Source organism: Athene cunicularia (assembly GCF_003259725.1).
Source record: "Athene cunicularia isolate RWA chromosome 12 unlocalized genomic scaffold, athCun1 chr12_part1, whole genome shotgun sequence".
Classification (NCBI taxonomy): Eukaryota; Metazoa; Chordata; class Aves; order Strigiformes; family Strigidae; genus Athene; species Athene cunicularia.
In genome coordinates, this window is record NW_020799116.1 from 17,076,576 (window position 1) to 17,104,563 (window position 27,988).

Below are 27,988 nucleotides of genomic sequence, written 5' to 3' on the forward strand. Positions count from 1 at the left end.
TGGTATGAGTGTCAGATGTGCCAGCAAGTATGTGCTTAATTAAACAGGCTCCTTAATAGGTTTTGTTATCATTTTAGTGCTCTGCACTTGAACCATGTCTCTTAAAGGACTATTTAATGAATTTCTGAGGCAGTCTGATAAGTAATGTTCTTTACTTGCTAGTTATGTAAAATTCATTAATGTCTCCCTTCACATACATTGTTGAATTACAAATATTATTACTTTATTAGCTTATTGTGATTTATGGGATGGTGAAGGTAGTTTTTTTTGCTTACTAATCTTATGCAGAACTAACCTGTTTAAAACAGGCAAACAAACAGAAATTCAAGTTGTTTTGGTTTCCCTGCTGAGAAGTACCTCCACTTGACCCTCACCACCTAGGGACTTTTCCATAGCTTGCTATCCTTTATTGTTCCCATAAAACCAGGGGAAAATCTGCTATCAGTAAACAAGGCTTTTGTTTTAAGGGATTAGCAGGACTCAGCCACCCTCATTGCTTTAAGCACGGAACTTTGAATGTGTATTTTCTTCTTAAAAGCAGGTGTCTCTAGTACTTCTCTAACATAAATATTTCTGAGTACTTTCTTAGCTGGTATAAATTGAAGTACTTCCATCAGTAGCCCTGAAAAAGTGCCAGAAAAGTACCTCAGTTGTTTTTCCTGTGCTTCCTTGGGAGTTCATATTATTCACATTGGTAGAAATAATTATCTCTAATGGGCAGGCACAAATCTGCAAGGCTGTTGGTACCTGAAATGCCCATGCTAACAGGGGTGAAGGAGACTCAGTATGACAGCTGTGGGCCGGAAAGGACACAAGGTCCCTTGAAGGTCCTACCTAGTGGAGGTAGCTCTAGATAACCATCAGACTGAAGTATCATGTTCCCACTGTACCTTCTGTTGACATGCTTAATTTCCTGTACCTCTACGACAGCCTGGTGTGAAGTTACCATCCATCCAGGCTATCTAGATTTACTTTCCTAATCAGAATTTTTCCTGGAAGGGAAATATGTGCAGTGAGTCAGAAATAGCAGTCAAATGGTTTCTGCAGGGTGACACTAACTGCAGTGCATTCTGGATGCATTGAGTGTCTTAGTACCTACCCCCTTGCAATGCCACAGCCTCTCTGGGATGGAGATCAAGCATTCTCAGCCCAGCAAGGCATTGGCATAACTAGATTATTTGTGGGGAAGGCAGAGGCAAAAGTAATAATAGTTTGCCCAGAGCATAGAGCGAATCTGTGGCAGAGAAACAGGACTATGCCCCCGGTCTTAATGGCAGAAGCATACTTCTGTACTATCTGTACAGAATATCTGTATTGATATTGTACATACTATCTGTATTGATTTTCAGATTCCTTCATGCGCTGTTTCTGAGTTTTACTGTCATTATAACTTGAGAAAAGTTGAGCTGCTTCAGTAGTCTCTCTTTCCAGACTTCTTTGCTTCCTACAGCTACCTCTTCTGCTCCTTGTTCTTATTTCCCGCTATGCAGTGCACTGAACTCCTTTGGAAATCAACTGCTGCTGGTGAAGGCTGGACCTGTTTGGAAATTGCAGCCACAAAAGCCAGACTCTCCAGTGTAACAAGGCCATTAAACCTCTTGTGGGAATTTTTAAAGCTGGCTTTATCTGCCCTGCAGAGAGAAGTGCGGGGAGAGGCTGTTGCGCCATTGTTCCTCCTGCTAATGATGCAGTCTTGAATTGCTTCTCCTTGAACGCTGCTTGCATTGGGTTGAAGCTCGGCTTTGTGTTGTCCTTATCCTTCAGTCAAGACCACAGCAACCGCACTAAGCTAGAGTAGCCCTGAGGCTGTTCCCTTATTCTAACATGTGCCACCGGCAAATTGCTCAAAGAGATCAAATCTTTGACTAGACTCTGACCCAGCATCTCGGCTTCAACCCAAACTGTAACCACTTGGTCTGGGAGCAACCAAGTAAGATTTGGACTTAACAAAAGCAACTGCTTAGAAAATTCAGAGCCTTATTTCCCTACTTTGATAACCCTTCTTCCTCTCCTGTCATTTCATGTTTCAGCACATGACTGTAGGTATTCTGAAACTTCTGGTTTTGCTGGAAAGAGTCTTTCTGGGAATAACAAATGTTCATGCAGTCTCATCTTCATTTTTGGATCAGAGGGATAGATTTCAAGGGAGGAGGAAGTTTTCTCATGCTGTAAGATTTTTTTTCGAGGTTTGTATTTTTTGTGCTTTTCTCTCAAACTGGAATGAGTTTTACTGTAGTTTTGTGTTTCCCGATAATTGACAAAAAACCCAAACTGGTTGGCACCAGCAGAAAAGGCACATAAGGTACCCAAACTTTCTAAAACAAGAATGTTTCTGGCCTGTTCCAAAATGCCTCCCCCTCCCAAAATGTTAAACTGGGAGACTGCTGAAACTGGTCTGTTCCCATAGCTGGATTAGACCTCAGTGAATCAGCACTGTGAGAAACCTCCTCGGGAAATTCCTGCCAGGCTGTACCCCGGCATCACTTGCTGACTAAGTCGGGAGCTTCCTCAAGTAGTCTGGCTGCGTAGGACAATAGCTCAAAGCCTTGGTGCTGCAATTCTGGAGCCCAGCTGTGGCTCACAGCTTCAAGGATGGGGAAAAGACCTGTCCTATCCCAAATCCCTTTTATCCTTCAAATTCCCTGGAATGTGAATGAGCTCACCCCTCTGATGCTTAAGGGGTGTTCCTGCTCAGGGAGAGGTGACCCGAGCACAGTGCAGGGAGAGTTCAGGGCAGCAGCAGTCAAGCAGGAGGAAAGGTGAGAGGCATGCTGGTGCACCCAGGTCTAGACCTGCCTGCTGCCCAGTCCTGCCTTGTCTTGTTGGTAGCATGTAATAAAACGCTCTGGTACAGATGCAGATGGTGGGGCTAGGATGACAGCGTGCTTGTTTATGTGCTCCTGACTGCACTGAGCCCTAGACTGTTGCTCTCCGAGGAATGTCGATGGATGCTGGGTTGCTCGAGTGTGTGGGGCAACAGGCAGGAGTGTAGGAGCCAGAATATGTACCTCCATAGGATGAAGAGCCTCTTGGCTGCAGGGTATATACTTGGCCACCAAGCTGCAGAGAGGACAGATGAAAAGCCTTTCCTAGGAAAGACTGTGGGGGTTGCGTAGCTTGGGAGCTCACCAAAAGGTGCTGGAATAAACTGGAGAGCAGCATTCATCCTGGGAGAGATTAGACAGTAGGAGAGAGAGATTTACTTCTGAGCTTTTGATTTAATTTTTCTTGCATGGCATGCCTGCCTTTTCTCTGTTTAGAGTTATCTTGTCCTTTTTGTACCTTTTTAGTTCTTTAATAAAACCCAGTCATGGGGCCAGAAGCCTTTGACTTCTGGCTTGGCTGCCTCCAAGACCAGATATGGCAATTCCACCTCTCCAGTTCTGTCTGATTTGGCCCAGTCCAGAACAGATTTTAACTAATGAAGAAACAAAGACCAAAGACTTGTCACAGTTTTTCTGCTTGCACGGAGCAGAGCTGGACAAGCATTTTGGTCACCAGGGTTCCAGCTCCCTGCCTGACAGGGGTGTTTGCTGTCTGCAGTGCTCAATAACGTATGCTTGTGTGGAGGCTGTTCTTCATGTACTGGATTTGAGCTTAGGTTTTCTTCCAGGAAATCTGTATTTGGCTTTATAACTTCCTGGGAATAGTTTGTATATTGGAAAACCACCCCCTAACATATGGGAAGGAACATTCTCTTTTGTACCTTGTAAAATATATGTAAAGTTAACTTTTTTATGAACTTCAGATGAGTACACAAGTATTGAAGTTTTCAGGGGACTTGATGCAGAGGCTGCATCTCAGCGTGGGTGTGACACGGCCTCTGAGATGAACCTGGTAAAGGAGCAGAGCCATGTAGGTCTGTCCCTTGTCTGATCTGGGATCCAAGCCACAGAAACAACCAGTGTGGTTGGGTACCAGAGCAGCCAGTGCGATGAAGCGCAGCAAAGCACCTGCAAGGTTGATGTATTAGATGAGCCACAGATGCCTCAAACCAGTAGATGCTACTTTTGAGTAGATGGCTCAGGTCATCTTCCCATGTCCAGAGGCTGCAACTGACCCTGCGCCACTGCCTTCATCCTTTCAATGCGTCCTGATTTTCAGGGCTAGTTGTGCTTGGTTGAGCAATGCATAATAAGGGAATGGCTGAGATAATTAATCTCTTCTTAATGTTCATCTAACTGGATTTTAGTTGCCCTTCAGCCTGAGCACTCTTTACCCTGATTGCTGTGTGTCTTTTTAGTGCAGCAGAACTAAATTCATCTGCATGGAACAAGTACTGGAGGAGAAGCAAGATTTCAGCAGGATATCACTTTTCTTTTTCAGCTTCCCAGCAGTAACACCTCTTTGAATGGAGACTCTTACCTCCTCAGCAAACAATTCACTGGCATACCTTGATATTTGCAAAGAATGAGACTTGATAGAGGTCCAAAAGGTGAAGCAGGCTTGAGGAAAATGCTGTCAGTGTCACAAAATCCCTGTCCCTTCTGAGGCTCTGTTATTTTTACAGAACTGTTGGGATGTTGTGTGTTATTCTGGTTCCCTTTTGTGTGTATGAGGGTCAAAGCAAAGCGGTTCAATGATGTTCTGCATCTCAGAACTGAAAATCTTCCTTTTTTTGCATGATGCTTCAGGTGTGAATTTGCAGAAAATAACCAACCCAACAACTTGCCCAAAATTCCTCACAGGAAGGTGAGTTTGGCTAGGGAGAGAGGGAAAGACTGGATAATTATTTTGTAGAATTTATGAAAATTCATTTTGCCACAGACTTAAGATTTTTCTTGCATTCAGACAGTTTCCTTTTACCTTCCTTACCTGAGCAGGTGGGTGGAAAACAAGGCACAGCAGTAGCAAAAGGGGATAAGTCTGAAGAGAAATAAATCATCTCTATCTGCTGTTGTTATGTGCCAGGCAATTGGTCAATACCACTTATACAAACACAGGTGTCCATCTGGTGTGGGAGCCAGCTGAGAGTTAGCCCAGGTCTCCAGGTGCCAGGTACTTTTGGGTGGCATCACATATTGAATATTTCCCAGAAAGAGAGCATCTCTGTGTAAACATGCTGAACAAACAGTAGTTCTCTTCATCCAGCCCCATCCTGTCAAGCATAACATGCAGATGCAAGCTCCAGGAGCTCTTCCAAATTAATTCTTTCCCCTCTTCTCTTGCTGCCTATCCTTTCCACCTGTGGTTTGCGAGCAAACCAAGGCCAGTAGCCTTAGCTGGTGTCAAGCTGGCCCACTTCTGCCTGCTGTGCTGCCAGTGTCCCTGTGCTGTGGGCCCGCACTCAGCTTTGCCTCCTCACAGGCTTGCTAAGCTCGGGAAAAGGGTTGCTGTTACCTTTGCTAAGGCAGAAATGTGATCTGAAAGAGCTAGTTTGGTCATAGAGGAAGAGGGGTGTAAAGTAACCAGCTCTTGCTCGCACCCATGCTCTATAGATCTTGTGAAAATTAATATGTAAAAAAGAATTAGGTCTGGGTAGCTCTTGTGTCCCTATTCCAGGTGGCCAGTAAAGGCTCAAGAGTAGTAAAACATCACCGGCATGTGACAGATGAAGTGTGCAGGAGGGCCAGCTACTACTGATTGTCACAGATAGAAACACAGGCTTTGGAAATGGAACTCTGTCCATCCTTCATATTGGAAAAAACCTTTTTTTCCCCTCTAAATCCAACCTGCAGTTTAGATCTGGTGCATTGTTCAGTGTTGCTTAAAAAACTACAGTTAGAAGCATTCAAGAAGTTGAAGGTAAGGCTTCAGATGAATGTTTGCTATGTGGTTTTAGTTGAAAAATGCTTAAGTAGCTCTCACTTCAGTGGAAAACCCCCAAAGTTTTTTGCTAGTTTCTGCTGTGTATATATATTACAAGAAGGCCTTGACTCTTGCCCCCTTGACTGCTGGGGAGCTTCCTGAGAGCTCATGTAGAAGGTGGGAAATACTATTTCTACAGGTAGTATGTGAGCAGAAGAAACCCAGTCTCTAAAGTGGGATTATGGATCAATGTCCCTTTTGGGCCCTTGCACAGTGTGGACCCAGATGTGGGAAATGGGTGTGTCTTGAAGGACATGGAAACTTGAAAAAGCCCTAAGATGGGTTTTTCAAGTCATAGAATTGTGATTTCCCTGCAACAGCTTAAAACACCCATCCCCTACTAGATATAGTGACTGTTCATTCAGTAACATTGAACTATCAGCTGAAGCATGAGGTAGTGATGATATAACCTGTGCACTCAGTTCTGTGCCTGGTTTCTGGGAGTCTTCAGGGGCTTGTTTGGGTTTTTGTTGTAGGAAACAGAGGTGACCTTAGTCTTGCCCAGATTCTCCAGCTCCCATCTGCTGTCCTGGCTCCTATCACACTGGGTTCCTGCAATGCTGACTTTTATCGTCTTCTAGGTTGAAAGAAAAACATGTATGCTTGATTTGGTCTCTCTTGGAGCTGAAGCCGCTGTGGTGGTACTGTAAGAGAGGGCACTGTGCCATGGCCCTTTTCAGCTTGCTGGCTGGAGCACTGCGAGGAGTCCAGCAGCATTTTGTTTGTGAGAGAAATCCCTCTGGCAATTCTGTGTTAGAGCTGGATTTACTGGAAACAGGTCCTTGATGAAAACCTTCCTTGCACAACACTTTTCCCACCTACAGGCGATGGTGACTGGCACAGTCCAAAAGCCTTCAACAGCCAGCTCTTTTGTAGATGTCTGGCAAGAAGGCTTCAGAGCTGGAGAGCAAGTCTTAACTCAATGCTTCTTTAATTGGGGCCAATACTGTGGGTCTGTGTATCAATGAGTAGGTGATGACCCTACAAGTTCCCAGTCCTGCTCACTTGGGCGGTGTTTGTAAGAGTATTTTTGGAAGCAGCTTTTATTACAGAGTGACGGGTGTCAAGAGCTGAATTTGCAGTCCCAGATCTTGATAATTTTGGTGGGGGGGTGTTGTGTAGTTTGTATTGAATTATGGAGGTGCTCCTTCAGTCCTGCTCTGGTTTTCAAAATGGGTAAGACTGGGGAAAGACAGTGTATACAGAGAAGAGGAGATGAGATTTTTGTGTTTTGTTTTTAAAAATCCAGTAAAATTTTGGGTAAGTCTATGACTGTTGTTTGGTGATATTTCTGCTTCCCATGCCAATGCTGGCAGTGCAGGTGCATGTCTGCGTTCCTGTTGACTCAACCCCCTCTAAGTTCCTGGTGAAGGCTTCAGTCTCTCCTCCTTTAATTGATGTGGTTTGCTCTGCTCTGCTGGAGACTCTGTTTGTGACTTTGGCCCTAGCATGTCTACACAGATGAGCATAGACAAACCTGAGCTTGTCTGCCTATGCAAAGATCGAGTTGAATGTGAGCCAGATGCCTCTTAGCATGGAGTCAAAGCAGAAGCAACTGCATGCCAGGCTCTATAGAGCTCTGCTCACAACCCATGGAAGTACCTTCTGTGGCTGAGAAGATGGTTGCATCCCTGTTGCACATCATGCCTACCCCCAGGAAGCCCTGGCTGTGCAGCTTCCCTGTGTACAGTCATTTGTCATTAAATCCCATCCAAGAGAAAGCAGGTGTTTGGGACCTGCAGGTTTCTAGGCTCATGGCATGCTCATGGGCAGCAGGAGCAGGTGCCATGTGAACTCTGCTCCTCAGGATAGCTTTCAGGGCTCAGGTGCAAAGTGAACACACTCTCTTGGAGTATATCCTTATTCCATGTAAAACGTGGTATCTCTAACCTTTTCTAGGTGAGTGGAAGACAGCCTTTGGATTTAAGATCTTCCAAAGAAGGTGGAAAAGCCAGCTGTAGTTTTGGGTCAGAATGGTTGTTCCAGACAGTTAATTCTGCACAGGGACTATTATTGCATGCATCAGCTTCAGCCAGCTGGGGTATAGATTTGGATCCTAGCTAAAGAAAAACAAGCTGTTTTGTACTGTATTGATGGTAAGAGTATCTCAAATCTAAGGAAAGACCTCTCCTTACCCCTTTGCCCAGTAACTGTTTTTTGGGTGAGGAAACTGAGATACAGAATGCACAAATAAAACATTGAGAAGGGAGGTATGTAATGAACCTTGTAGAAGTGCCTACCCTGGCCTGGTGTCTGACCTCGATTGGTTTGATTTTCTGAACTGTGGCCTGGGTGACTTTACCAGGGTCCAAAAGTATAGAGTGCCCTGTCTGATGAAGAGGTCAGATGGTGTCAAAAGAGAAGGACCAACCCCTTGAGCTGGCCAGAAGATCTCCTGAGAAGCATCATGCCTCAGAAAATGTCAGTTATCTGAGACAGAACAATTTCGTGGGAAAATGTTGGTTTTGATGAATTTCAGTTGCTGAAAAATATTGGACAAAAATGTTTTGAAAACTGTTTGACCTTTTCTAAATGGCAAAGTTTCAATGTTTTTAGGTCCAAATGCTGCTTCATTTTGATAGCTAGCATTAACTGAAGGTTAGAAAAAATGTTGGAACTGAAATGAAATTCCTGAAAATGAATAGAAACAAAATGTTCTCTTCCTCTTTTCCTCCCCCAGTGTTCTTATTTCTGGGGAAATTGTGAGATTTTTTTACTTTTTAGTTTCTCTGAACTGGGATATTTAAAACCTCACAAATTGTTGTGGGAGGGCATCCCATCCGGCTTGTTGTTCATCTTCTCCAATACAGTTGCTAGGATTAAAGTGATTTTTATTTTATTTTGTGATGGAGCTACAAGCACTTTTCAGACATCCCAAAGGGAGTCTTTGGCTCTTCAGGGGGACTGGGGTGCAGCCTGTCCCTGCAGCTTTCATCTGCCCAGTGCTGTCTGTTGGGTTCCTGGCAAGTCTTGTATCTCCCCGTCTGAAAGGAAAGAGTGTGAGCAGTGTGCTGTGATTTGTGCTGTGGTTGAGTGACAAACACACTGTGTTTGCTAAACTAACATACTGGGAAAGCATGAAATGATGACTTTAAATGCACCATGGCTAACAGGAGTCAGTTGTGTGTACAAGTCAAGGCTCATGTCTAAACATACCGAATATAAGGTAAATAGGACTGTGCAGCAGGGGATGTCTTAAAAGCCTCACCAAGCAAATACTGCTCACTGGTCCAGAACTACAGGCAACAGGAATGTCATCTGCCTAAAGCAGCTGAAGAAAAAGCCTGTGCATATGTGACATTTGCACTTAGTAAACATTTTACAGCCAGGTGAAGGAACTGGGGTGGAGGGAGCAGGAGGGCCTGAAGCTGCAAGCTTCATCCTCTACAAGTCTGCATTGGAATGAAAATGGACCTTCCCATCTCCTTTCTTAAATGGAAAGTATTAATATAAGATCTGTTGTGTGGGGTGTGATGGGAAACAGCCTGTGCTGTCTCCCCCAGAATCCCAAGTTTGTTGCCATGTTTCTGGCTGAGGTGAAGAGCATTCATTGCTCCTTTTTTAGCTTTGCTGTCTTTGCCTTGTCCATCAGGTAACAAGTCACATCACTATAGGTGAGTGGTTATTTCTGACTTCCATGTGTTACTGTATGGGCTTCTTGGTTTGGCTATATTGTTTCTCCTTTTGAGGTGATGTGTGACAGTTGTATTGCACCTCTTGGAGTCCTCTCAGTTTGACTGAGAGTTTGCACTTCAACCATCTTCATATCAGGTAGGTGCCAGTTTGGATTTTGGCATTGTGCAAAGGTTGTAGAGTTCAGCTTTGCTTTCTAGAGATGTTTGAGAAATGAATGAGTAGAAGTGCATCCCCTCTAAGTCCACGTAAGCTTGCAGAAAGACTCAAGTATCACTAAGCGCAAGGGCTTTGCAAGTTTCAAGGTCATAAGCTTCAGGGAAATCACTGCAAATTAATGTATAGTTATGGTAAAATGATCTTCTTAGAGCTGAGGGTGCACCTAAAGGTGCCCACAAGAAGGCAGCATGGGTAAGATGCAGTCTGCAAGCAGAGTTTGGGGACTGATGTATGGCGAGGTGTAATTAAACAACAAATTGATCTATTTCTGAATCGTGGAGCATTTTGAAAATTCCTCTCAAGCTGATTTGCCCCAAAAGGGCCTCCTGTAGGACAGCCAGTAATTGGACCTGCATCATTTCCCTGTTCTCTAGTAGCAAAGCCCTTCCTTCTTCATTTCCTTGTTGGTGTCGGCAGAAATGCCAAATATGAAAAGGTTGTAATGTAAGTAAGCAATTTTAAGCAGGATATTTAAAATCAAACCAACAGCAAACAACAACAAAAAAAACCCCACAGGTAAATCTGAAGGATTTTTAAGATGTTTTGCCTCATTCAGATGGGTTCAATTATGCTGGGGGAATGAATGGATACAAACAAAAAGGACCTGAGATGGAAAAATCAAATGGGAAGATACAGACCTAAATTCTCTGTACTATATATATTGACTATACTCAATGCAATAATTCTGATGACTAATTGTGAATTTCTTTTAGTTCGCCTAATACTTCTAACAGATTGCTCTGGTAAACTGCTGTTGTTGAAATACTTCTTGCATCTTAATGTGTCTCTCGCTAACAGGTCTGCTTTCTAAAATACGTCTTGCAGGTATTCTTATTTTGGGTACCCATGTAACTTGTGCCTTGACAGCCATTCACTTCATTTGAATGCTCCTCTTGCTGAACAGTTGCTCCTTGAAGCAGAATATAGGTGATGCTGTGTTCCACTGGTGCATTTTTTTTGTGCTTCAAAATGACCTTGAGCTGAGAGGGTGAAACTGTCTCTTATGACAGTAGCCTATGTTCCTCTGAGCAGTTCCTTTGTAAGGCTCGTACCAAGAACTTATAACTCTTTCCTGTCCATGCTGGTTTTCACTAATAGTTGACATTGCTTTAATTTCTGCTTTTTGTTCATGTAAATGGACTTTTAAAAATTATTGTTGTGTACTTACCACTAGAACATGGGGTTGGGCTGTGTTTGAACAGAAAGATGGAGTTCCCTCTTTCTTCAGTGTGCCATTCTCCCTTTCAGCCTCACAAGTGCCAAGTACAGGACATACATATTTTAAAAAAGGAAAAATAAAAAAAGGGAGACTGATTTTTCCAGAAATTGAACATCTGGATTCCAGCCTGCAGCACTGGAGTCAGCAGGCTGTATGATCCACGTTGCAGGGTGCTACTCTGCTGCCATTACACATGAGCAGCTCATAGTGGTGCCACTAAGCACATGGTGGGTGTGGTGGGCAGCCTGTCGTGTGCCACACGGTGCTCCTGGAAGGTGAGAGGTGTGGGCAGTCATGGGGGATGCTTAGATTACACCCTAAGCCAGGGTGGCAGGAGATGGTGGTGTGGCTCTGAATGTTGGCTTTCCCAGTGCTTTAGTGTGTCCATTGATTTGTGGCATATTTTTCTGCTTTGGGCATTGACTTGAAGAACTGGAGTCTGCTTTTCCCCAATTATTGTGCCCAGGACCTGACTGTTACCATCAGAAAGGGGTAGAAGCTTGGATTCTGAGAAACTCAAAGGCTTTGGCTTATAAGGGGCCCTTCAGTTCACTTCAAAACTTCTTATGGGATTTTACAACTGTACCATTTTTGCTTTGATTTTTAGATTCAAAGAAACCCTCAGACTTAAAGATTAAAAACCCACTCACCAATCTATTCTTGTATTGGCTTGTCAAGTTCCATCAAAACTACTCGCTCAGTCACATCCATGTTAATTTTGAGCTGATGTGATAACTGGTCAGAAATCTTGTCAAGGGTTTCAATTGGGTACAAAAGTGAAAGCCAGGAGTTTTTCAGACTTGGAAGTTTCACAGTTTGTGTGTTGTTTTTTTTTTTTTTTAAGAGTTTTTTTTTTTTTTTTTTTTTAAGAGTACTGCAGAATTTGAGCTGTAACTTGAAAGGCTGGGGGTTGTGTGTGTGTAAAATAAGCCAGGCAATCACAGATCTGTAATGTAACCTGGTTCTTTGCATTTTCATGTTCCTTAAATATGTTTACACTCAAGAAAAATAGTAGTTTTTTCATAAACAGACACCTCTTGGAGCTATTTCTTGGCTTTTCTATCATTAATTCTCTCTTCCTTGTTTTCCACAGATGTAACTCTGCATATGAGATTTCCATAGACAAATAATATCCTCTCTTTTCTAGGACTTTGGAAAGCAACAAGGCAAACCAAAGCAATCCCATCCCCCTGTCGAGGTTCGCTTTGAAGAATGATTGCTTTGTGGTTTCTTCAGGGCACAGCTTCAAGTTTGGAAGCAAATACAAAGGGAGCAGATTCTGGCCAGCGATTTCACCTGCCAGCAGGGTGCATTTCTTAGGTTTTACTGCTCGAGTGCCCAGAACTCTCCCTCCACTAACAAAGCAATTAATGGAAAGGGCTTGTAGGTTTCCTCATAAGGGGATGATCTCCTTTTCATGTAAAACTCAGCATCCAGAGTTACCTTATGCAGCTGGCCTTCTAAGGTGACTCCTTATAGGCCCTAAAGTATGTGGGCTTTGGGCAGTTATCCTTCTCTGCCTGTTATAAAGTACATCAGAAGTGTGGCCTGTCTAATAATGTTACTAATTACCACTAGCTTAGTACTGGCAATGCTGCTTGCCAGGAGTATGGCAGCAGTATCTGGTAGACCAGCAATTCCCTTTTAATGAGGGGATTTTGCTAGCCTGGTTGTTTTAAGCAGCTTGCTTTGAAATACTGTCTCCAAAACTGAGGAGGAGGAGAAAGCTGTCTCCTGTAGCTGCACTTAGAGATCCTTCTGACTGTCTTGCGTTGGGGAACATGGACTTCCAGGAGACTTTGAGAAAGATTCACTCTGGCAGGCAGTGAGAAGTAAGAACCATCCAGGACCATGGACTTAAACAAGTTCTGTGTTTGGAAGGTTATTTTGGATACTCTCACATGTTTGTGTGAAACAGTGGTGTGGTGGTTTGTCTCTTTGTTTCAAGGCAGGGCGAGCTACAGCTTTGCTACCTGAGCAGCCAAGGTAGCTTTTGAACAAATACCAGATAGTCCAAAAGGCCTCTTGTTCTTCCCAAGTATCAAGGGAATATTGTGTTCTGGGTGCTTAAAGCTGTCTCTGGCAGGGCAGGCTTTGCTGGTTAAGGAGAGCTGACATTTCAATCTGACTAAAGTCCTGGTGCTATGTAGCAGGCAGATCTGTGGCAGGCATGCTCTTTGCCATCTAAACCTCTCTGTGTGGTGTCTCAGATGGGGAGTTGAAATGTAGCACATAAGGTAAACCGGCATCACCAATTATAGACAGCTGAGCCCATTAGCCATTTATGAATTAGAAGTTTATGTGCCCCTGTCTGCACCTCTGAATGGGGAGCTGCCCCAAATCTGTGGGCAGCTCTGGCTTGGGTAGGAAAGCAGAGGACGCAAGCAACACGGTCCCGTGAGGCATCAGAGCATCAGCAGTTCCTGTCACAGGGTTTAAGTAACTTGAGTTTTTACAAAGCCGCTGCCTGCAAAGAAAGGAATTCACCAGGACACATGAGAGGAGAGCCTGAAGTTGCTGAAGAGCAGTGTCAGCTGAGTGTCAGAGTTAGGGACTGGGACAAGAATACAGCATATCTGCATGTGGCTTTGCTAGAGCCCAAAAGTTGTGCCACAGTGTTGTGTGCCAGCAGTGCTGAAATCTGTGACACCTCTGTGTGCACCCTGATGAGAGGATGATTAGGAAGGGGTGACCTGATGCACACATCATAGTGTGCCTCTTTTGTAATCTGCCCTGTGCTGATGCAACCTTCAATCAAAACTTGTCCCCTAGGATTTTGCTCATCCGTGTCCTTTTTAACCTGGTCTGCAAAGGGTCCAGCAATAGAAAATGGTGGGTTTCCTAAGGAAAAACCGTGCAAGATGAAGTGTCGTTTACTTTCTCATCTCTTATGGTATTGCCTTTGCTATCCTGTCCCTGTTCCAGGCCAGATTGCACAATTAAGAACTCCTTGGTCATGATATTGATTAAGACAAATTGATAAGTTATTTTAAAATCCTGGTGGTTTTAAAAGGAAAGGTTATCTGAGGCATGGGTTAAGGTACTTGAAAACGTGGTGGTGATAACTGCGCAATGGGAAGCAAAGGAAGTTCTCTCCCAGATGAATTACAGTATGAGTAAAAGCAGCCTACCTGCCAAAGTCCTCCCCAGGGCTCTGGTGGGGTCTGATACATCTCCCTCCTTCCTGTCCGAATTTGCAGGGTGACTCCTGTGTATTATTTCACAGGCCTCTGCTTGAAGCTGGCTGTCTGCCCTTGGGATGCCTGTGCCTTCCCTGCAAGTTGTGGTCATTGGGTTTGCATGTCCTGGGTGAAACCAAGGCTAAGACTGGCAGACTAGTGCTTTCTGAAAGGTTTCCAATGCCTGGAGGCTGCTGTGCTTTGGTGCAGCCTCTGTACCTGGGGACTGGAGTGATGGTGGAAGTTGTACATAAGAAGAAAAAACAAAGGATGGGAAGTGAGAAAGGTTAATGTGCTGGTGCAACAGGCAGGCACAGGGAGGGGGAGTGGAGGGAAAGGGTTTGCAGATGCAGCTCTTTCATCAGTGCTCTTATCTACCACCCTGGCAGCAGCCTCACTGCTGAGACACGGCTCTTTGGGAACTGGCCCAAAGCTTTCATGAAGGCAGGCGGGGAGGCGCAGCGCGTTCCTGGCTCTAGGGGGGCCCTTTGTCTCTCATGGCTATCGGCTTTCTCTGAGGAGACACATCATCACCCAGCCCTGCCCTGGATAAGAGCTTTTGAAGTCTTCTATTTGATATGCGTCATTGCCTCCGTCACAAAACACAAGACCTCTTATTTTTTCCCTTTCCCTGCTGCAGTTTCACCCACCTGGTATCACAACCAGAGATGAAACAGAGCTGAACCATGTGTCTTGAAATAACCGGAGTTTGGGGAATGCGGTTTCCTAGGGAGAGCAATTAGCACCTTCTGAAGGTCTTAGCAGGAGTGAAGATGAGTCTGTCCCTCCCATGCACAAGCTGAGCTTTATTTCAGTTGACCAACTCGCTGATTGTCACAGCTCTTCTGCTGTGATGCGGATGCTGGGCCGTGCTTTCTGTGTCAGCTGTGGCCTCAACTTCTCGCCCGCTGTGGGGACTCTCCCCTGGCAGGCATGGGTAGATACGCAGGCTCTGCCCTCTGAGCTCAAGCAGTGCTCCGAGGTCAGGGCATGCTGCCTGTGTGTATCTCTGGAGGCCACACAGCCCCCACGATGACAATAGTGCTGACTGTAGTAAGGGATGTGTTGTTTAAGTTCAGGCTTTTGTCACTAATGCCTAGTAAAGATATACAAATAGAAACCAATTTGGGCTTTCAGGGGAGCTGTAAATGTTTGGCAAGGGGGATTCCTGGTTTCTCTCCTAGTGGCAGGAGGCTGCTTAGAAATTGTTCATTGGAGTGATGAACATGAAGCTAATAGTTTATCTTTTCTCTAAAAGGCACACGGCTCCTAATGAAGTAGTAAGAGGAGTTAGCGGCGTAGTACATGAATGTGCTAGGTGGCATGACCTAGTCAGGATGTATGGGCAGCTGGTGTCCTGGTGAAACCAGGGTGCTTGCAGAGTTAATGTTTGACAGTGCTGTGTGTCAGGTGACCTCTTGCAGTTTAGAAGTCAAGTCATGCATGGAGTCAACCAAAGAGGTCATATGAAGGGGTGGGGTGAGGTACCTAGCCAACAGGCAAAGCAAACAGATGATGAATGAGAGTTAAAACAACACTTTAGGTTATAAGGAGAAGGGAAACTCTTCTGAGAAGCTATCTCTAGTTGTCTTGCTATTTCTAAGGGAGGGAACTGTAGGCACAATGAACTGTGCAGGATCAATAACAAAACACATTCACCTTGGATCTTACTATTTCTGCTGTGCAAGCAAACAGTATTTCACGTGACTGTTGAGAAGGAAAAGCTAATTAAAGAACTCTTATTTCTTTGGCCTAGGTTCATCTTTAGTAGTCAACAGCAGACAAGCGAGTCTGGAAAGAAAAGCTCTGGAGGGATGAAGTCTTGACCAAGATTAAAATAAACCCAGGGTTGAAATTGGCCCTTGTAATTCCCAGCAGAAGGGGCCTGCCCAACTGACCAAAAAAAATCTCTTGCTTGTGTTGGTGGCAGAGATCCTCAGCTCAGAGCACAATACAAATGCCTAGTTTTAAAGAAATTACATCTGTAAAGCTTGTCTTGGTGCTTATACACCTACATGAACAGTGGTGGCTTGGAGGGGAGTGAAGCAAACCAGACTGAGTGGAGGTGAAAGTGGTGCGTGGAGAGTCTGGACAGTCACGTTCCAGTGAGAGGATTGTGTTGAGCTGCTGAGATGTGCCCAGCAGCATTTTTGTTCATTGAGAGGGTGAGGGGTGAACCTGTCCTTGGAGAGAATCCAGTTTCTTTAATCATAGTGCATTCAAAGGGGTTGAGGGCAGTCTTCTGTATTTGTTGGTACCTCTGCTCAACACACCACATTTCTGCAGGTTTCCTCTTTTGGGAAGCTCAGTCTCTGAAAGATACAGTCCCTGCATGCCATGGTTTAGGATAAGGCCTTGTAGATTCTTAAAGTGCAGTAGGGATGTAATTCCTGAGCAGCATCTGAACTCTGCAGGATAGAGGCAAGGTAAAAATGTATGGTTAGTGCTTTAATGGCAACCGTATGTGTGTGTGAAGTGAGGGACCCCTTTTTAAAAGATAGTACTGACAAGATAAGCTGGTGTCAGGAATGCTGCTGGCAAGTCCCCCTGACCCTGGAAGTTGCTTCCTTCTCAAAACTAGACAAGCTCAATAGGCACAGTCTGGGGAGAAACCAGGCTTCAGCTGCTGAAGAGGAACACAGTTCAGTGTTGTGTCCTGGGGTCTTCTGGTTTGCTTAGAAAGAAAAGTGATGTCTCTGGGGACACCAGCATGTTAAACAGCCTGGGGCTGATTCTTGACTTTTGTTCTGGCTAGTAGGTTTGCAGTTGATACCCAGGTCTCCTGAAGTCTGGCATGGTGTAAATCATACCAGCCAGGCACTGGTCTGTATTGTCTATAGCTTAGCTGAATGTGCCCATCTAGCTGTGTAGGCAGCTAGAGCAGTGTGTGTTAGCAAAGGTGTTCCTTGGGTTCCTACAAGGATGTCTGTGATTGACTGATACCTGACATAGTCTCCTGGGATACTTACTCAACACCCAAAACACTTGCACATGACTGTGGTACCTCCAGAGCAGACATTGCTTTCCTGTGGAGGAAACTTCTGGGTCAGTAGATCTTGCTAGGTCTGTTTCTGGGGGAGTGTTTACTGCACACTTCCTGGGCTGGCAGCTTAGCTCCTCTGACAAATTTTTGCTTGAGATTTAAGAGCTAAAAATACAGTGTCTTCTACAGCCCGTATCCTTTCCCAGTCTGACATGGTCAAGTTATTGAATCAGTGCTTTTAGAGGCTGTATTCATTTTATTTGTGACCAGGCAGTCCCGGAGACACAAGCTGCCAAGTATCTGTCAATAATCAACCAGAGGATATCTTATCTTTTTTTTTTTTTTCTTGGCTAAACACATTGTAAGGGCTAACACACCATGAATAATAGATAGTCATAAAAAAAACACATCCCCTGTAAATCTGTCTCAGCTGTTACTAGGCTGAATTTATGACAGCAATATATAATCAACTGTTTTCAAGAAAAGGGTTACAAAAACACTGTGCTAAAAGTTGTAGGTTTAGCAAGAGATCTCTGCTTTCTGGCCTGTAAGAGTCCATCTGGAAAGGGAGAAATATGGGAGGTGATGTGGACAGATACTTAGGGGCTTTGTTTTTGTTTTAATCCACAGCGGTGCTGTTGTGCTGGCTGTCTAACCTGAGACAACCAACGGGAAATGGATTTACAGTCTTCATGTTTTGTGCAGTGTTTGTCTGGTAAAAGCAGTGCTTGAGAAGACTGATTCTGCTCTCACTAACCTCTGTTGCTCTTCAGTTGGGTTTTTTTCTCAATATTATGAGATGTAGATAACTCATTTGCTATGGTGGTTGAGAAGTTAATTGTACTTCTTTCTTGGTATCTACCTCTGCGTTAAGAGAACTTGAATTTCCAATAATTTCCACTTGAATTTGGACTTGAGTTCAGCTTTCTGGTCATCTTTGTGGTGATTCTGTTGGCTCATTCTGTTGGCTGCTGAAGCTCTTGGGTTTTAGCTATTTTCCCTGTTCTCCCAACTTTTTGCATACTGCCTGTTTTAGGGGTCTGTCAAATCATAGATCAGGACTTTTCTATCCTCAGAATATCTTTTGTAAAAATAATAGTTTGAATAAATGAATAGAAACTGCCTTTAATTTGCATTCTGGTGTTTGAGACTTTAGGATCCATTTTTAAAGTGATTCTCTGTGTAGCAGTGAGGGCTGCTATTTTTACATAACAACATGGCTCTGTTAGCTAAGCTCTAAGAAAAAGTTAATGAAGCAAGGGTCCTGATGAAAGACTGGGCATCAGAAATTCTCATTCACTTTTGCATGCAAAGTTTTTTGATTGTGTCACAGTAGGACTATATGTTAGGATTTAGGCTGACAAATGTTCTCATTGCTAATGAACCTGGAGCGAGTATCTGAAATGCCTCTTCAGACCCTCAAGCTTAGAGACATCCAGCATTATGGGAAGTCATTGAGGTGATTTCTGCACCCAAGCAACTCTATTGATACAAATAACATGCAAGTTCAGATAAGGGTAATCAAATTGTATGCCTCAGGTTGTAAGATGATATCTACAGGGGTTGGGAAAGTGTACTCCCCAGTGCCACTGGGGTTGGTGGGCAGCCAGGTTTAGCCATTGATTCGCCTGTCAAACTATCAGGGGAAAAAAGTTCCATTCAGTATTAATAACAGTAATGAAACTATTGCTCAGCTGTTTTCTTTTGCTTTCTTAAAAGCATTGTGTCTTGAAGGTGGCTGAGAGCAGCAGGTTATAGAATGCAATTTATCCTTCTGAGCTTTCTACTCTTAGTCCTTCAGTGTTTTTAAAGTCTCTTGAGATGGGTTAGGCATCCCAAAAGCGTAATTTCTATGTGCATACAAACCCTTTCAATCTTTGACTCAGGCTCATGCTTTTATGGGAGAGGATTTTTCCTGCCAGAGTGCTCTGGCTGGTGTGGTATTTGACTAACAATGAAGATATATTAATACCATGCCCTGGAGAAATGACTGCTGAAACAAACTGTCAGGCCAGTGTAAGACTTCCTGTCGTCTGAGGGGATCTGGGCAAAATCTACAACCACCAAATAGCAGATTTATAAGCACTGCTGTTGCAGCTGTGGTAAATCTAATGTCAGCTGTAACATGCTAAAGGCAAAGCTTTTCAGGCATGTTGCAAGAATGGCTTTCAGTGTGGTAGGGCAACCTTTTCTGATCCCAGACATTAGGAACTGTAGAAACACTTGGAATTTGAGAAGAATTTGGTGGGGGCAAGTAACACTGAAATATTTTATTGGGCTGGGATGCATGAGATGGGTTTGTTACCAGATTTACTGCTGGTGTGCTTGATGGCCTTGGTTTTTTTGGTTTTGTTGTTCCGTCCCTCCCTGCTCCCAAATGTGTTGTGTAGTATGTATGCTTCCTGAATGTTGCACTTAGGTTTTTGAACAGAGGTAAAGGATCTGATACTGCTTCAGTTTCAGAATGTAGGTAAAAAATGGCAGTTCCTCCCTTTTCCGTCTCTAACAGCTTGCTTACAACATAGCTAGAGTATGTTGCAGTGCTGTAGGCCTTTGCACCTTGGACTTCTAGGTGTATTTTACTTGTTAACTTGAATATGCAGATCCCGCTTCCCTCTAGCATGGGCTGTTAGAAGCAATTTCATTTCAAGGGAAGGGAGAGACCCACATCTTCCCTCATGCAAGAAAGCTACAAGTGTGGTGAGATTTGAGCCTCTTGGCTTCATGAATTTTTTTAATGCTGTCTTCATGATTCACAGGTTCTGATCAAACCAATTCCCAGCAATAAACAGCAGAAAGGGGAAGAAAAAAAAAAAAAAAAAAAAATGATGATAATATGATAAGTGAAGGGACCAATGGACCTCAGTTGAGAGGAGGGTGAGCCAATCCTATTGCAGAAGAGATGGCTCATCCTGTTACATAGCATCACACTGCCAGGAACTCGAGGCAGAAGGGAGATGAGAGCACAGAAGGAAGATAAAAGGATGAGTGACCATAGGCCTCGATTGTGGCATGCATGTGTAATATTCCCTGCCACTTGACAGGCACATCTGAAAGCAGAAGGTTGGACATGTTCCACGCCCGACCGACTGTATGTGGGCAGTGGATCTGAGCGCGTGTGTCCATCACAGCCGTGGCACTAGCCTGGGCTCTTTCATTTTCATCAGTGGCCTGGGCTACCAAATGCACCCACAGCCTGGTATTTGGCTCCCTGATAAGAAAGGGCAGTAGATTAACACTGAGGCTGAGGGCAATGACAGGACTATTTCTGTGCATCTTCAGTATATTTCTGTGAATCTTCAGTCCTTCCTTAAGAGAGAAGACTTTAGTCTGTACTCAAGTACAAGGTACTTTGGATTGCAGCTTCTGAGGTGCCTGCTAGTTTCTCAGTGCCTTTACCTTGCAATTTTGGGGCCAAGGTAGCTGTGCGGCAGCAGTGCAGTTGTCACATGCTCGTTTCCCTAATGAGCCTAAGCCTTCAAAAAGCAGCCAGTGAAAGTAAATGTGAAACTGTCTTCATGGGTTCAGCAGAGTAGGACTGAGCTGTAGATGTGGGGGAGCAGAAAAACAAACTTGGTAAAGCAGTACAACTGCCTGGATTTGGGCTGTTGGGTGGATGTTCATGTTGTAGTTAGAGGGTCTATCTCCAGTTGGGTTGTTCTTGCCCTCGGTTCTTCATGGTGCCTGTTTTATCTCTGTGCTGGAAGATGTCCTCAGCTGAAAAGATGAAACGGCTACTCTGGATGGTGCCTTCACCTCTGAATAGCTCACATGAGCTGTTTTCCCCAGGTAAAGCCTTTGCCAACAGTTCACAGGTCCAGGGCAGTTCTTGGAGCTGGGCCCTGCTCCCTTTTACACTCAGGGTTCCACGTAGTCACTTGCTTTTCTTGTCTCTCTGTATGACATGCTATCTATCACCAGACATCTTATCAACATTAGCAATGCCTTGAAGAGAGCTAATTTATGTGATAAGGCCTTATTGCTCATTTCTCAATCTGTACCAGCACTTCTTGCTCCAAAATAAGATTACAGTGATCAAAACCCTGCAGGACAGTCACCTTGGATAGTGTTGTACTCTTGTAAATGGTGTATGTGACATAAATCTTTATCAGGATGTCATTTAACCGGGAAAGAAGCTATTGTACTTCTACCAGCATATACTGAGTATTTAACATTTTTATTATGTGGAGTTTATTATTTTAATGAATCACCATGATTATGCAGCTGCACTGTTCAGCAATAAAGAGAGGGACGTTGCCTGGCTAAGTCCATTGGCCCTGGTGAAGTCTTAGTGGTGGTTGAAACCAAGCTGCTAAAGCAGCCCTACTGTTGCCATCTACTATATAAGGGACTGAGCTTGATGGGAGAAGCTGGCAGGTTGTCCTGACAATAGCAAGTCTCAGAACTTTAATCGTAGCTCGTTTATTTTTATGAACAAGCCAGATCTCTATAGTTCTCCTTTAAAAACAAGTGGTTTAATTAGGCAGTCTATTTATGGTGAGATGTGTATCTAAAGTGAAGGGTATTTCTTCATCATCTTCTACTTTGCTAATGAAAAGCACAGCTACAATAAATTGCTTGCCTTGGGAGAAGTATTGTATTTCCATAGATTTTTGGTTTGATATGGACAATGCCCTTAAATCTGATTTAACTTGACCTTGTGTTATTAATTTTTCCCACCTGCAAAATGTCTTGAATAAGACTGAGACAAGGGGAGGGAAAAAAAGTATAAAATTAACTTCTCAGTTGCTGTGAACTGGTGTAAACCTTAAAAAGACTACATTTAATGTCTGTTTGGTTCATAGTAGCAAGCAACTTATCTGGGGGGCATATTAACCTGGCACAGATATGTTTGTCTGCTGCTGTGCTCTTTGCTGTGGATTTGGGGTTTTCAGCAGAGGAGCAGATGACCTGGCAAGGAGTAATGTTGGTATCACTGGAGGTTCTCAAGGAACAGGTTAGGTAGACATCTGTCTGGAAAGATGCAGCTGTAATTGATCTCGCCCAGGGCAAGGAAGTGGTTGAGACTGAGTTTGAGAGCTCTTCCTGTGCTCTTGTTCCAGGGATCTGCCTCACCATGTGCTGTTGACCAGGTCAGGGAAGAGCAAACAGTGACATGACTATTTGGAAAGTACCATCAGCTGGTTTTATATGTGGGCATGCTGAAAGAAGATGGGAATGCTGACAGCCTGACTGCGTCCATGATGGCATATTGTAGAACTTTTTTCTCCTTACCCTTCCTTCATGTGTAAGGCTTCTGAAGGAGCTTTCCACATGCCATTGGATGGTGTGAGCAATGGACTGTACTCTTGCAGACTGTATTCTGAGTCTTGTTCCCTTCCTACAAAAGGAAGCATAGCTATGCTCATCCAGGCGAGACCCCCATCTAGTCCTGTATTGGCTCTTGACAGTGGCTACAGTGCATACACCAAGCGTGTGGTGATACTTCCTTCTGGGATATGCTCTCCTGCTCTCCAGTGGAGATGTCCTGTGTTTAACAGCTTCCAATGGGATTTTCTGTGAATTTGTCAAATTGTTTTCTGAACCCTTGGTAAGCTCTTGATATCCCTGGCATCTGCTGGCAATTAGCAGTTTTATAGGTTGTGGTTGAAACCATCTGTGGTACTTTTTTGTCCTGGTGCTGGATCTTATTCTGAAAGCTTTAATCAGCCTTGTTCTCTGGCAAAGCCTATGGTCTTGAATCTCCTTATAAGCAGGTCTCTCCACCTTTTTCTAACACAAAAGGATAAGTCCACAATGTCAGCTAAGAGTGTGTTGTGTTTGAAAGCAGGGGTATGAGTTAGCAGCACAGGAACATTCAGATAAGGTTTTTCCATATGCAAGTATATTACAGGGGTTTTGTAAGTCACTGCTGTATTTGACCAGCTCGGTTTACTTAAATATACAACTTCTTATATGCAAAATAAATTTCAAAAGCCTCCTTATCTCACCAGTGACTGAGAGGTGTCTATGAGGAAGGCTTTTGCACTGAAACAGATGTGGGGTGTAAGTAATGGCATTCCTGTGACCATATTATGAAGGATGTAACAATGTGGCTGTCCCTGCTCTGCCCTGGCTTCCAAAAAAACCTGTTAAGATGTCATTTTGTGCTGGCTTTGGAATTTTCCTTTCCTTCTCCTTGTTAAGGCATCACCCTGGGAACTTGCTCCTTCTCAGAAGCTCAGCAGAGATTGTGATGAGAACTGAGCCACCCTGGACCATGCAGTCAGACAATAGGGCACCTTCAACCTGAAACAGCTAGAAAACATGTTGATTTCGGCTCCCTGGGAGCCTTTACCCTTGATCCCATGACTGGGGTTACACAGTTCAGCTTGATGCCTGGGGTGAGGGTCTTCAAGCAGGTTGCTTCCCCTTTCAAGAAAAGGGGATGCTATCATCTTTACCAGGCAAGATGCTGAGAGGTGATCATCGTATCTGTATGATGTAGCTGGTCTAGAATGTAACATGGCTTATTAATAATTTCTGAATGAAAACAATGACAGATTGTTTTAAAGCCACAGTTCAGAAATATGCAAAAAAATGATGGAAGTGTTTAAATTGTTTAGATTCCCAGATTCTCTTTTCAAAAACTACTTAGGACTCCTGTATGCCTGATTACAGTTTGCCATTAGGGAACTAAGTGCCTTGGGAAAACATAATTTTCTTGCTTCACCCTGCCACTTCTGGGAAATTGTGCCCCAGATCTCCAGCTGGGGCAGACTGGAGTTTGTCCTGTGAAGGGAGCCAGAAGGAAATTGGGGTCCTCAAGTTTGGACAGAGCATGCCCAAGGCATCTCTTGTTTCCTGAGCAGTGAATAGGTACCTAAAGAGTGGCCCTTTAAAGTAACCCAGAAAGTCATGACTCTTGCCTACGCAGTACTCACAGGGACAAAAGAACATTTCATAATTGTTTGTCCAGATAAACAAGTGTCAAGCCTGCACTATGAATTAGTCGTGGCGGCTTAAGTTAGCCTTTATTATCAGCAGAAGAACACTTGTTATTTGATCTCAGAAGAATGCCCAGGCTGCTTTCTTGTTCACTTGGTTAAGTAATACATGTGATAAGGTTTTTCTTGTTGGGTATTATTTTATGCCTCCTAAAGGAACAGATCTTTTGGTATCAAGATAGCTTCCTAAATTCCAGTGGAGGTCAGTCAGTTTAGACCAGCTCTGGTCCTGAAGCTGGAAAATGACTGTAACTTTAGACATGATTACTTTTGCTGTAGTCAAAGGTAGTTAAGTGATAAGATTTGAAGTTGAAAGTTGAACAAGGCAAGCTCGTAGGTCAGAGAGTTTCCAGGTATAAGGAAAAGGAAAGCAAGCAGGTTGGTTACCCTTTAAGGTGCTGATTAAGTATGGAAGAGTCACAATCTTTAGTAATATCACTTTGGAGTGTATGAAGATGATAATGCCAAATGGGTGGCTGCAAAAAGACCCAAACCAGAATCCAAGGTGCTGGCAGCTGTCCTCTTCAGCAAAGAAAACTGCTTGTTCACCACCTGTGACATGTAGTCATTTGAAGGTGGATTGCAAAAGGGTGAATGAGAAAAACAAGGACATTTTAGTAGGTTTTGCACCATGGGGATATCTATGCTGTCACCTCTGCTAGGAAATCATTGCAGTATATAAATTGAAGTGACTGCTTTAGCCCGGTGTCCTGGTTCAAACATGGATGCTGATAAAGGTATTGGGCTTTTTTGGAAAGAATGCAAAACAAAATTGCAGTTTTCCTATAGGATCCAGTCCTATAAAGACAGACTGTCTTCCTTATTGTGCCAGTGAGGCTGCTTAGGTGAGTAAATTCTTGCTGGATAGTTTATTGTTGTTGATGCAAACAGTTGTGTTAGCTTCATTGAGAGAAAAGGCCCATAATCCTTACAGATATGATTCATACTTCTACAAAAAGTCCATTTTAAACTTGCCTATTGAAAAAAATAAGTCCAGAAGCATAGTCAGTCTAAATGTATTCTGCCTGCCAGCTGGAGATAATTCCTTGTTGGCCAATATAACTCTACTGGCCTCTGATACAGCTGGTGAACAGCCAGTTACATACACCAGTGTGGGTCCTGCTCTGCATAATAACCCTCAATTGTCATGTAGCACTTTCTATTCATAGATCTTCAAGCACTTTGCAGAAGTACATTTATTTGTGTTTTAGAGAGCACAGAAAAGTCATACAAAGTGCAGTTACTCATCTGAAGTTGGCCAGTGGCAAGCTGTGGACTAGAAAATGGTTCTTGCTAGTTATAGTCTAATACCTCTCAATAGATGACACTGTTACTCCCAATGTGGTAATTTATCAACAGTTATTTAGAGTGCATAGGATAGGAAAAATTCCTAGGCCAATCTGATGAAGATCCCTGCTTGAAAGCTAAATGAGTGCAGGCAAGGAGGAATTCTTAATGTATGGTATTGGAAATCAGCATAATGGATATTTGAGTGAATGCCTAGACTCTGATTCAGTCCTGCAGCTGGTAAATGTGTACTCTTTGTTATGGGAACGAGGCCCCTTTTGCCCTGCAAAGAAAACCTCGTGGAGAGGAACAAGTGACTGCTAGACCTATCTTGCAGTTAGTGACTTCTGGGGTGAAGTAAACTTTACTTTCTTATTTTCCCTTTCATGGAAAACACAGCGACAGAGACAATCCTGGGACTTCTTCCTGCCTTGAATGTATTAGTCCTGGGACTGGCAGGAAACGGGAGCTGTGCAACAGACTGAACCTGCTGAGGGTTACGTCCTGCAGTGCGGTGCCTAAGCCATCACCCTGATGGGAAGCCACACAGTGGGAAAGTGTGAAACACTGCTGATCTCTCTGCTGAGAGACAAGGCAGATCTGGCACTTCTGCACTCCTTGGGGGACATCCTAAATTTGATATCAAAGGAGAAACCGAAACTGAACAGCCCAAAACACAGGGTGCAAAAGGTTTTCTGTACAGTCTTCTGGATTGTCCATAGGTGTTGCTGTAGAGAGGTGAAAGAGGGCAGGATGCTGGTTCAGGAAACTCGGATCTTGATTTTATTCTTCTTTCTTTAAGGCAAAGGGCAAATATTGGAAGATCAGGAAGAATGAGAGGTCACTTATTAGCAGGCATATTATTGCAAATTTCTGAGTGACAGTAACACTTTCAGCCAGAAGCACTTACCCCTATGTGTAGGAAACAACCTTCGTTGTAAGGATTTACCTATGAAAGATGTGGCATAAAGGGAAAATCATCAATTTTAATTTATAGATGCAGAGTTGAGCACAGGGGGATAACTGGTCTGCTCCAAACCACACAGGTGACATGTCAGAGGAGACCTGGCCCTGCTCCAGTGCCACTCCTTACAGTCTCGATCCAGCTTTCAATCAATCTCCCTCACACCACCCACTATTGCCCTGCCCCTCCTCCTCCCCCACTGCAGCACTGTAGTAACATGCTCTTGGAGCCCGTCCATCAGCTAGGGAGAGGCTCACAGCTTGCTGTACCAGGGCTTCTGCCAAGTGGCTCCATTAAGAATTGCTTTCATGATTACAGCGCTTATGCAAGTGGGGAGCTGGCTTTTGGGAGGATGTTTATATTGCACAGATCCTTTATCTGCCTTGGCTATCTCCTCATTACCTGCATCGAAGAATTGCCTTCCTTAGTGGCCAATAAAACTAAATTGCTAAATCCAGCTTTGTGTAACCCTATTTACCTTTTGTACCAGATTAACCTTTATCATATTTGCAAATGTGTTGGGAAAGTAACATAAACAGAGATGTAGGTGGTGGAGGCAAAGGCTAGCCAGAGAGAGCCAGCAGTGCCCTGTTTGCCAAGGGCCCACAGATAAGAGGAGGCTTGTGCCAGGCAGGGAGTTGCAGAAAAGCTGTTGCTGATGTTGTGCTGATCAACACGATAGTCATAGGAGTCTTCCACGCCTTCACTGGATTAGCAGAAATGTCTGGGGTTTAAGGTAAACAGTGAGGAGCCCAAACGTTGTAGAAATTATTGGTGGGGAAATGAGTTCTTAGGGCTGGCTTTGGCAGGCAGCTGCTCTGGGTGACTTGGCAGTTGGGTCAGTGCCAGCCTAATGCTAGCATGCTCTTCCCAAAACATGCCCAAACCACTGTCACCATGCTGCCACGCTCAGCCTACATCTGGGGAATATCCCAGGGTGTTTTGTGCTGAGGCACTTGGAGGATCTGTCTTCTGCGAGCTATGAAATAGGGATCTTGGCTCTTGGCTGAGGAAGACATGGCAGGGACCCAGGGGACTAACTCTGGTGGAATGACGTTGTGGCCTGGGTTTTTGCTGGTGTGTCCCTGCTACTAGGGCCAGGAGGGTTTCCAAAAGTTCAAATGAGGAGAGCTTCCCATTTTTTTGAGAGCCTGTTCCTTGCGGCTCACTTGAAGCATGTCTGGCCTCTCGGTCACACTGTGTGATGGCAGCTGGACCAGTCCCTTTCATCTCTCCAGGAGAAAAAACAATTATTTTTGTCGTGAGAATATCAGTAAACCAAACAAGTACTACCTGGACAAATGATCCCCTTCCTCCCCCATTGCAGAATGTATTCCTATCCCTTTTGCCTGCTACTGTATTTAAAACAAACGTGTCTACAAAACTCCACAACAATTACAGCCCTGGCAAAAATCTCTAGGAGAGATTAGTCTTACAAATGGATCTCACATGCAGTTTGCAGTTTGGATCATGTTGAGATCTTGCTGCTTAAAGTTCAAATGTGTTTCCTGGAAAGCGTGGCGCTCAGCTTTTACACTGAGACAGCTGAAAAATGCATGGACTAATAATTGTGTGGATGCACGTTCAAATTTTTTCCCTAGTGTTTTGTCTTTTCTGAGATTCAGAAAAAGAACTGAAGGAAAATTTGTATGGATTTGTTCACCAATACTTAATTTCATACCAGGATTTTTTGACTTGTGGAATATTCTGTGAATTTGAGAGCAACTTTTGTGATATTTGGACAAGCAC